Here is a 12,448-nt window from a genome sequence, read left to right as displayed (position 1 = left end):
CCACCACCAATAAGAGGCAAATTATCAACATCAATATTGCATCGTAACATCAATTCTTTAGTCTTTGGAGGAATAACCCAAGAGCCATCAATAATAATATCACTCACCTTGGCCTTAAAATCATTAGGGCCTCTTGTGGTGATGCCAAGACGTTGAGCAATTGAAAAATCAGCACACCAATTATCAAAAAATAAGGAAGTATTAGCACCGTTACCTATAATTGAGCGCGTGTGTTTTTGAACAAAGTTATGCACCAATCTAATGCCAGGAAAAACCGAGGAACCCAGCTTATAATCAACCAAGTTGCCATTAACTTTGAAATATTTTGCCTTCAAAAATCTAGCCCAAGTCTTTTCAGAGTCGCGAATTGAAATCCACAACTTCATAAGCATGGCCCTATTAACATCGTTTAACTTCTTGAGGCCAAGCCCACCTTCACGTCTAGAACGGCATAAGACATCATAAAGAACAGTGAAGTGTTTGCGCTTCTCAGCATCTCCAGACCACAAAAAATTGCGAATGGCCCTCTCAACAGATTTGATGGCCGTGCATGGCCATTTGTAAACAGCCATTGAATGAAGCAAATAGCTAGAAATAACTGATTTGATCAAAACTAACCTGGCCTGAAAAGACAAAAGCTTACCCTTCCAACCTGCCAGCTTGTCCATAATCTTCTCCATTACCTGACGAACATGAATATGACGCACAATGCCAGGTTTCAATTGGATTCCCAAATATTTATCCGGGAAATGCGCCCTCTCCATGCCCATAAAGTTTGCAATAGCAATAGCACGAGACTTCCTATCTCCACCATAATAAAATTTGCTTTTGGCGTAACTAACATACTGACCAGAAGCACGTTGATACATGCCAAGCATCTCCTTCAAGTTCCGCAAGCTATGAAGATTACCCTTACAGAAAATAAGAATATCATCCGCAAAGAGAAAATGGGTTGGGGCCACACCTTTCTTACTCACCATGTGATGCATACTTCTAGCAGCAAACAACTTAGAGAGATTGCGGCTCAAAACATCCTCAATAAGAACAAAAATCAAAGGTGAAAGAGGATCACCTTGACGAAGGCCTCTTGTGATACTGAAAAAACCTTCAGGGCTACCATTAATCATAATAGATATACGGGCAGAATTAAGAATACTAATCAACCACGAACACCATGCATCAGAAAAGCCATATTGACGAAAAACTTCAACAACAAACTCCCAACTCACCGTGTCAAAAGCCTGGGCAATATCCAATTTAAGGCCAACGTTACCATGCTTCCGTTCAACGCTAATCTCATTGATCAGTTCCGAGGCCAAGGCTATATTCTCATGAATATTTCTTCCTTTCATAAACGCCACTTGCTCTTCAGAAATCAATTTGTTCAACACCGTGCCAAGTCTGGTCGCCATAATTTTTGTAATGATTTTGAAGAAGAAGTTGCTTAAGCCAATTGGCCTATAGTCTTTAATAGCATCAGACTTATTAGCTTTTGGAATGAGCACAATAAAACTAGAGTTAATGCCATTAGGAATCTTCCTCATCGCCCAACAGTTTGCAATAGCATTAAAAAGGTCTCTAGAAATAATGTTCCAACAGATTCGAAAGAAAGAACCTGTAAATCCATCAGGGCCAGGAGCAGAATCCGCTCCAAGATCAAAAACAGCCTCTTTAACTTCATCCAAGGTAGGAATAGCATCCATACAAGCACTCTCAGCAGCTGAGATGCTTTCATGCTCATAATCAAATAGTCTCGGATCAATATGAACAGCTTCACCATTGAACTTTGCACGGTAATGATCAACAATGTAATCTTTTATTTCATCCTGCAAAAACAAAGTAGAGTTAGTAGAAATCTTCAGTTCGGAAATTGTGTTTTGGCTCCTCCTCATTCTTATTGAATTGTGAAAAAAACGAGTGTTCTGATCACCATCCTCCAACCAGCTAGTTCTCGATTTTTGTTTAAGCATAGTGGCCAACTCAATCCGCACATCATCAGCAGCCTTCTTAGCATCGGCAACCTTCAAAAATTGGACTTCACAACTAACATTATGGTCCAAAATATCATTCTCCTTATCAAGAATCAATTCCGCTTGCTTTAAACGAAACTGAACATCTCCAAACACCAATCTATTCCAAATCTTCAAATCCTCCCTCAACCGCTTCAACTTTGATGTAAACACAAAAGGAGGAGCACCATCCAACCTAACACTCCAATTGTCTTTGACGAATTCCAAAAAAGATGGATGAGAAAGCCACATCTTTTGGATTCTAAAAGGAGCTCTCTTCGGCCTAGGACTATCAAAAGCAAAACCAAAGAGAGGAGAGTGGTCCGAGCAGACTCTCGGCAAAGCTTTGCACCTCCAGTTAGCAAACTTATCAAGCCACGCACCATTAATAACAGACCTATCATGTTTAGAAACAATTCTATGCATACCATTCCGACAATTGGACCAAGTATACTTCTTCCCAATAGCATCGGCCTCAACCAAACCATTGTCAGATATCCAACTTCGAAACTCATTTATATAAATTTCTTTGATCGGCCTACCACCCTTCTTCTCATCAAGACGCAGAACACAATTGAAATCCCCCAACACCAACCAAGGAATGGAAATATATCCCAGACCCAATTGCTTCCAAAGAGATCTCCTTTCAACCGCATCAAAAGAAGCATGCACAGCCGTGACAAAATTCCCAGAAAAATCCAAGGTGATAGCCTGCTTAGACGAAGATAAAACAATCGGCCTTGCTAGAGTATTCCTCCAAAAGACCCAAATATTACCCTTCTGACCAGGCGCCTCATTAGTAATAACATCTTCACAAAAATCAAGCAAATTAAGCTTCCTAACAAAACGTGTAGTGCAACGAACCTGAAGCTCCGCAATACAAATTACATCAGGCTTGTGCAAGTAGTAAAGCTCATTCAACTTGGCCCTTGCACCATCTTTGGCCAAGCCTTGAGCATTCCAATAGAAGACACGCATTAATTAACTCTATTCTTTGAAGGGCTTGCCGAACCCTGTCTAGAAGATTTTCCACTTCGAGTTTGAACTTGACTCAACGTAGCCACAGCAGCAGCTGTCTTCTTCTTAGGAGCTTTAGATTTTTTCTTCTTGTCCGCCATCTCCTTCTTCTCATGATCAGCTAACTCCTTATTAGCAAGAATCTCCAAAGATCTTGCATCCTCCTCAGCTATGCTTGAAGTGTTAGTTGCAACTACATCTTCAATCACATCATCAGCTTCAACAATCACCTTATCAATCTCCTCGGTCCCAGTTTCAAATCTATTAGAAAGTGTTAAGTTTTCTAAAGATCTAGCTGGTGAAGATCTTCTTGAAGTCCTAGTGGCCTCACTAAAACTAGCTTCCTCGGTAACAGTCACAATTGGAAATTTAGCCGGAGATTGATGCAAGTCCAAAACCTGCTTCCTCAAGTTCTCTAGCTTAGCTCTAGCAATATCTTGTTGAATTTTGGCAGCTTCAGCATCAGCCTCCCGTTGCCTAGTTGCCTCCTTCATGGCCTCATAATTTCTATAAGCTTCCATCTCTTGTATCTCCAAATCGACATCATCTTCCTTAGATAAATTATCATGCACCAGCTCCTCAAGTGCTGCACCAACACTTCGCAAAACCAACTCCGCATCATCATTGCGGACATACTCCGCATCTTCTGTACGCAAACCAGGTAAAGCCTCTTCACCAGCATTAGCAACATCTCCTCGGTGCTTAGATAAGCCACCATCCTCCATTAGCTGCACGGACTGGATAGCACTGCAAGCTTCAGCAGTTGCAGCAATATGCGGCACGGACAAGGCATCACCGTCTGTGTGATCCGATATAGAATCATCATCTTCTAATGTAGCACCAGCACTCTCACTGTGCTCAGAAAAGATAGTACGTGTTCCAGCTGCCATCTCAAGGATAGATTTCTTCTTCTTCAACGTTATGGCCTCCTCACCATGTTTAGATTGTTCAGTTTCTATTGGAACATCCGATGGTATATGCTTCTTACCTTTAGGAATTCGTTCCTTTTGCCAAAAATTCTTAAGATCATCCATATCCGCCTCAATTGCTTTTTTAATCTCAGGATCAGTCTCAACTTCAGCCCTATCCTTCAAATCATCAAACTTTTTTGTTCTACAATCAGATTTTTTATGGCCAATAGATTTACAATAATCGCAAAAGCTAGGCCTGTTTAAAATTTCATATTCCTGAACAAAAATTTCATCATTCTCTTCACCATCAATCAAAATTCGTCTCAAAGGTTGAGAGAAGTCTATATCAACCAGGGCTGCAGCAAAGTAACCATATTCATGGCGTAAAGTACGCGGATCAACAGAAACCGGCCTACCAAGCCCTCTTGCCAGCCTAAAAATCGTCTCTTCATCCCAAAACTCCATTGGCAAAGCTGTGAAACGAACCCAAACTGCAGCTCTAGTAATCTTATCTTTCCCAGGATCAAACATAGGTGTCCATGGATGAATTTTAAGCTGCTGAATTCCGTTTGGAGAGTGAATAACAAAATATCCCTTCTTCCATGGAATAAATTGAACCGAACCAGATAGCTTCCATTGATTTAATAATTCTCTTTTAACATCATCAAATTTTAGGGTTTTGAAGAAAACCAAACGACCAACCAAGCTGAATCTCCACACAGCCTTAATCCGTGTATGAGTGTCTCGTGGGATCTTGATCAAAACATCATTATTTGTTGAAGAGAAAATTGGAGGGTGAGAAAGAGTCTCGGCATCAATCTTTGATAAAACATGTGTTCTTCGCTTTAATATAGATGCATAGGATCCTTCCATAACACCATCATCACCCGGTTTCCTAAACGAGTTATGATTTCCATCTTCCTTCCTAGACGCGCCATGAATCTCCGTCCCCATCACCTTCCTAAACGCTGTAGGAATAGCAGCATTAGGGTTTGCACCATGATTCCTAAACGCTTCAGGAATTGCAGCGTTAGGGTTTGAAACTCCATCTTCTTCGAGCTGCCTTCCAAACACGGAAGCATTAGGGTTAGCAGCAGAATTCTTAGGGAGATAGATAGTTTTTGATTTTGATTGATTCCCTATCCTTGTTGATTGATTATCATAACTATTAACAAAAACTGGTGGATTATTGTTTTGATTTTGCGCCATTATAGCGCAAAATCAAGAGAAAACTTGTGAACGCCAAGAAAAATTTGAGGGAGAGAAAACCGGAGCCCAACCACGTGAAACCCTAGCTTTTTCGCTTTTAATTTGTAGAAATGCAAATAAGACATATATAGGGAAGGGACGTTGGTTGAGAAGAAAATGCAAGTTTGCCTTGCATTTCCTACGGAAAGCGAATGCCGCGACGCTTTGGCATGCATTTATGCGTGCCAAATGGGATTTATCGAATTTATTGGCATCACTGGCTTACAACCACGTGAGTAAGGCCAATGCCGGAGACCCATATTGCATCATCTGTCACGATGAAGCTTCATTTGAAACGATGAAGCTTCATTTGGGCATGGCCATTGCAAGATGCGACCTCGAGAGTTGGTGAATGATTTTTCCTCCCCTAATCTAATTTGTAGAAATGCAAATAAGACATATATAGGGAAGGGACGTTGGTTGAGAAGAAAATGCAAGTTTGCCTTGCATTTCCTACGGAAAGCGAATGCCGCGACGCTTTGGCATGCATTTATGCGTGCCAAATGCGATTTATCGAATTTATTGGCATCACTGGCTTACAACCACGTGAGTAAGGCCAATGCCGGAGACCCATATTGCATCATCTGTCACGATGAAGCTTCATTTGAAACGATGAAGCTTCATTTGGGCATGGCCATTGCAAGATGCGGCCTCGGGAGCTGGTGAATGATTTCTCCTCCCCTAATCTAATTTGTAGAAATGCAAACAAGACATATATAGGGAAGGGACGTTGGTTGAGAAGAAAATGCAAGTTTGCCTTGCATTTCCTACGGGAAGCGAATGCCGCGACGCTTTGGCATGCATTTATGCGTGCCAAATGGGATTTATCGAATTTATTGGCATCACTGGCTTACAACCACGTGAGTAAGGCCAATGCCGGAGACCCATATTGCATCATCTGTCACGATGAAGCTTCATTTGAAACGATGAAGCTTCATTTGGGCCAGGCCATTGCAAGATGCGGCTTCGGGAGCTGGTGAATGATTTTTCCTCCCCTAATCTAATTTGTAGAAATGCAAATAAGACATATATAGGGAAGGGACGTTGGTTGAGAAGAAAATGCAAGTTTGCCTTGCATTTCCTACGGGAAGCGAATGCCGCGACGCTTTGGCATGCATTTATGCGTGCCAAATGGGATTTATCGAATTTATTGGCATCACTGGCTTACAACCACGTGAGTAAGGCCAATGCCGGAGACCCATATTGCATCATCTGTCACGATGAAGCTTCATTTGTCACGATGAAGCTTCATTTGGGAATGGCCATTGCAAGATGCGGCACCGGAGCTGGTGAATGATTTTTCCTCCCCTAAACTAATTTGTAGAAATGCAAATAAGACATATATAGGGAAGGGACGTTGGTTGAGAAGAAAATGCAAGTTTGCCTTGCATTTCCTACGGGAAGCGAATGCCGCGACGCTTGGACATGCATTTATGCGTGCCAAATGGGATTTATCGAATTTATTGGCATCACTGGCTTACAACCACGTGAGTAAGGCCAATGCCGGAGACCCATATTGCATCATCTGTCACGATGAAGCTTCATTTGAAACGATGAAGCTTCATTTGGGCATGGCCATTGCAAGATGCGGCCTCGGGAGCTGGTGAATGATTTTTCCTCCCCTAATCTAATTTGTAGAAATGCAAATAAGACATATATAGGGAAGGGACGTTGGTTGGTAAAAGATCACTAGTTGGCTTACAACCACGTGAGTAAGGCCAATGCCGGAGACCCATATTGCATCATCTGTCACGATGAAGCTTCATTTGGGCATGGCCATTGCAAGATGCGGCACCGGAGCTGGTGAATGATTTTTCCTCCCCTAAACTAATTTGTAGAAATGCAAATAAGACATATATAGGGAAGGGACGTTGGTTGAGAAGAAAATGCAAGTTTGCCTTGCATTTCCTACGGGAAGCGAATGCCGCGACGCTTTGGCATGCATTTATGCGTGCCAAATTGGATTTATCGAATTTATTGGCATCACTGGCTTACAACCACGTGAGTAAGGCCAATGCCGGAGACCCATATTGCATCATCTGTCACGATGAAGCTTCATGTGAAACGATGAAGCTTCATTTGGGCATGGCCATTGCAAGATGCGGCCTCGGGAGCTGGTGAATGATTTCTCCTCCCCTAATCTAATTTGTAGAAATGCAAATAAGACATATATAGGGAAGGGACGTTGGTTGAGAAGAAAATGCAAGTTTGCCTTGCATTTCCTACGGGAAGCGAATGCCGCGACGCTTTGGCATGCATTTATGCGTGCCAAATGGGATTTATCGAATTTATTGGCATCACTGGCTTACAACCACGTGAGTAAGGCCAATGCCGGCGACCCATATTGCATCGTCTGTCACGATGAAGCTTCATTTGAAACGATGAAGCTTCATTTGGGCATGGCCATTGCAAGATGCGGCACCGGAGCTGGTGAATGATTTTTCCTCCCCTAAACTAATTTGTAGAAATGCAAATAAGACATATATAGGGAAGGGACGTTGGTTGAGAAGAAAATGCAAGTTTGCCTTGCATTTCCTACGGAAAGCGAATGCCGCGACGCTTTGGCATGCATTTATGCGTGCCAAATGGGATTTATCGAATTTATTGGCATCACTGGCTTACAACCACGTGAGTAAGGCCAATGCCGGAGACCCATATTGCATCATCTGTCACGATGAAGCTTCATGTGAAACGATGAAGCTTCATTTGGGCATGGCCATTGCAAGATGCGGCTTCGGGAGCTGGGGAATGATTTCTCCTCCCCTAATCTAATTTGTAGAAATGCAAATAAGACATATATAGGGAAGGGACGTTGGTTGAGAAGAAAATGCAAGTTTGCCTTGCATTTCCTACGGGAAGCGAATGCCGCGACGCTTTGGCATGCATTTATGCGTGCCAAATGCGATTTATCGAATTTATTGGCATCACTGGCTTACAACCACGTGAGTAAGGCCAATGCCGGAGACCCATATTGCATCGTCTGTCACGATGCAGCTTCATTTGAAACGATGAAGCTTCATTTGGGCAAGGCCATTGCAAGATGCGGCACCGGAGCTGGTGAATGATTTCTCCTCCCCTAAACTAATTTGTAGAAATGCAAATAAGACATATATAGGGAAGGGACGTTGGCTTGGAGAGTGGTGCAAGATCATTGTGCGGCATGGCTTGCGGCTTTGGCATGGCCATTGCAAGATGCGGCTTGGAGAGTTGGTGAATGATTTTTGCTCCCCTAATCTAATTTGTAGAAATGCAAATAAGACATATATAGGGAAGGGACGTTGGCTTGGAGAGTGGTGCAAGATCATTGTGCGGCATGGCTTGCGGCTTTGGCATGGCCATTGCAAGATGCGGCCTGGAGAGTTGGTGAATGATTTTTGCTCCCCTAATCTAATTTGTAGAAATGAAAATAAGACATATATAGGGAAGGGACGTTGGCTTGGAGAGTGGTGCAGGATCATTGTGCGGCATGGCTTGCGGCTTTGGCATGGCCATTGCAAGATGCGGCCTGGAGAGTTGGTGAATGATTTATGCTCCCCTAATCTAATTTGTAGAAATGCAACGAAGACATATATAGGGAAGGGACGTTGGCTTGGAGAGTGGTGCAAGATCATTGTGCGGCATGGCTTGCGGCTTTGGCATGGCCATTGCAAGATGAAGCTTCATTTGAAACGATGAAGCTTCATTTGGGCAAGGCCATTGCAAGATGCGGCCTCGGGAGCTGGTGAATGATTTTTCCTCCCCTAATCTAATTTGTAGAAATGCAAATAAGACATATATAGGGAAGGGACGTTGGTTGAGAAGAAAATGCAAGTTTGCCTTGCATTTCCTACGGGAAGCGAATGCCGCGACGCTTTGGCATGCATTTATGCGTGCCAAATGGGATTTATCGAATTTATTGGCATCACTGGCTTACAACCACGTGAGTAAGGCCAATGCCGGAGACCCATATTGCATCATCTGTCACGATGAAGCTTCATTTGTCACGATGAAGCTTCATTTGGGCATGGCCATTGCAAGATGCGGCCTCGGGAGCTGGTGAATGATTTTTCCTCCCCTAATCTAATTTGTAGAAATGCAAATAAGACATATATAGGGAAGGGACGTTGGTTGAGAAGAAAATGCAAGTTTGCCTTGCATTTCCTACGGGAAGCGAATGCCGCGACGCTTTGGCATGCATTTATGCGTGCCAAATGGGATTTATCGAATTTATTGGCATCACTGGCTTACAACCACGTGAGTAAGGCCAATGCCGGAGACCCATATTGCATCATCTGTCACGATGAAGCTTCATTTGAACCGATGAAGCTTCATTTGGGCAAGGCCATTGCAAGATGCGGCCTCGGGAGCTGGTGAATGATTTTTCCTCCCCTAATCTAATTTGTAGAAATGCAAATAAGACATATATAGGGAAGGGACGTTGGTTGAGAAGAAAATGCAAGTTTGCCTTGCATTTCCTACGGGAAGCGAATGCCGCGACGCTTTGGCATGCATTTATGCGTGCCAAATGGGATTTATCGAATTTATTGGCATCACTGGCTTACAACCACGTGAGTAAGGCCAATGCCGGAGACCCATATTGCATCATCTGTCACGATGAAGCTTCATTTGAAACGATGAAGCTTCATTTGGGCATGGCCATTGCAAGATGCGGCACCGGAGCTGGTGAATGATTTTTCCTCCCATAAACTAATTTGTAGAAATGCAAATAAGACATATATAGGGAAGGGACGTTGGTTGAGAAGAAAATGCAAGTTTGCCTTGCATTTCCTACGGGAAGCGAATGCCGCGACGCTTTGGCATGCATTTATGCGTGCCAAATGGGATTTATCGAATTTATTGGCATCACTGGCTTACAACCACGTAAGTAAGGCCAATGCCGGAGACCCATATTGCATCATCTGTCACGATGAAGCTTCATTTGAAACGATGAAGCTTCATTTGGGCATGGCCATTGCAAGATGCGGCCTCGAGAGTTGGTGAATGATTTTTCCTCCCCTAATCTAATTTGTAGAAATGCAAATAATACATATATAGGGAAGGGACGTTGTTTGAGAAGAAAATGCAAGTTTGCCTTGCATTTCCTACGGGAAGCGAATGCCGCGACGCTTTGGCATGCATTTATGCGTGCCAAATGGGATTTATCGAATTTATTGGCATCACTGGCTTACAACCACGTGAGTAAGGCCAATGCCAGAGACCCATATTGCATCATCTGTCACGATGAAGCTTCATTTGAAACGATGAAGCTTCATTCGGGCATGGCCATTGCAAGATGCGGATTAGAGAGTTGGTGAATGATTTTTCCTCCCCTAATCTAATTTGTAGAAATGCAAATAAGACATATATAGGGAAGGGACGTTGGTTGAGAATAAAATGCAAGTTTGCCTTGCATTTCCTACGGAAAGCGAATGCCGCGACGCTTTGGCATGCATTTATGCGTGCCAAATGGGATTTATCGAATTTATTGGCATCACTGGCTTACAACCACGTGAGTAAGGCCAATGCCGGAGACCCATATTGCATCATCTGTCACGATGAAGCTTCATTTGAAACGATGAAGCTTCATTTGGGCATGGCCATTGCAAGATGCGACCTCGAGAGTTGGTGAACGATATTTGCTCCCCTAATCTAATTTGTAGAAATGCAAATAAGACATATATAGGGAAGGGACGTTGGCTTGGAGAGTGGTGCAAGATCATTGTGCGGCATAGCTTGCGGCTTTGACGGTGTTGCACGATCATTATGCGGCATGGCTTGTGGCTTTGACGGTGTTGCACGATCATTATGCGGCATGGCTCGCGGCTTTGACGGTGTTGCACGATCATTATGCGGCATGGCTTGCGGCTTTGGCATGGCCATTGCAAGATGCGGCATCGAGAGTTGGTGAAAGATTTTTGCTCCCCTAATCTAATTTGTAGAAATGCAAATAAGACATATATAGGGAAGGGACGTTGGCTTTGAGAGTGGTGCAAGATCATTGTGCGGCATGGCTTGCGGCTTTGGCATGGCCATGGCAAGATGCGGCTTTGAGAGTTGGTGAATGATTTTTGCTCCCCTAATCTAATTTGTAGAAATGCAAATAAGACATATATAGGGAAGGGACGTTGGCTTGGAGAGTGGTGCAAGATCATTGTGCGGCATGGCTTGCGGCTTTGGCATGGCCATTGCAAGATGCGGCTTCGAGAGTTGGTGAATGATTTTTGCTCCCCTAATCTAATTTGTAGAAATGCAAATAAGACATATATAGGGAAGGGACGTTGGCTTGGAGAGTGGTGCAAGATCATTGTGTGGCATGGCTTGCGGCTTTGGCATGGCCATTGCAAGATGCGGCCTCGAGAGTTGGTGAATGATTTTTGCTCCCCTAATCTAATTTGTAGAAATGCAATTTTATTTACTCGGTCAATAAAATAGAATAAAAAAGCGAAAATGTACAAGGATCAGGCTAATTTAGTGCTAGCGCACTCTAAAAAGCCTAAAAACGATAGTAAACCTCTCCAGGCCATTCAACAGAATGAATAAAACCTGGCCTACCCTCGTAAAACTCATAATGTTCCTCAGCCTACAAACATGCTTGTTTGGCCGAGACATCCGCTGAAAAATTAGCCTCTCTGAAGCTATGAATATAGCTAATATTGTTATAAAAACTCTTCGCTATTTTCCACCTCTGTATAAGCTGCCATGGCAAATCGCCTTTTTGAAGAGCATATAAACAACTCATCGAATCAGATCTGACACATAGATTCTTCACATTCCATCTTTGAGCAACGACAGCACCATAGATCACCGCACAAACTTCAGCATAGAAGTTAGTCTGCCAGCCCAGGCCAACGCACAGAACTCCCAAGACTACCGAGCTAGAATCACGGAAGACAACACCAGAACCAGCCTGCCCCGGATTACCAAGAGATGCACCATCACAACAGATCATAATCTCACCAGGATTTGGTGGACTCCAAGTAACTTCAACTGGGTTAGAGTGATCGCAAGATCTATGCGTCACTCTAAAGAAATTAACAATACGCAAATCATCCAAAGTATTATGCATATGGCCCTTCAATCTAATAGAGTTATCACGAATTACCTGATGAACTCTGCCTTTAAACTCCAGCCAACGAATCTGTTTGTTCTCAAAATAAGCTTTGTTACGCATCTTCCACAGCTCCGTAACTATTGCAAGATTTGCAACAAGCCACAGATCCTTAATCATTCGACTCCGGCCCTTTGCAGCCTTGTAGGAGGCCACCAGGTCCTCATTCGGCGTCA

The sequence above is a fragment of the Papaver somniferum genome, unplaced genomic scaffold (assembly GCF_003573695.1).
Source record: "Papaver somniferum cultivar HN1 unplaced genomic scaffold, ASM357369v1 unplaced-scaffold_112, whole genome shotgun sequence".
Lineage (NCBI taxonomy): Eukaryota > Viridiplantae > Streptophyta > Magnoliopsida > Ranunculales > Papaveraceae > Papaver > Papaver somniferum.
The sequence above is the reverse complement of the archived record's forward strand: the minus strand, read 5'-3'. Positions refer to the sequence as shown.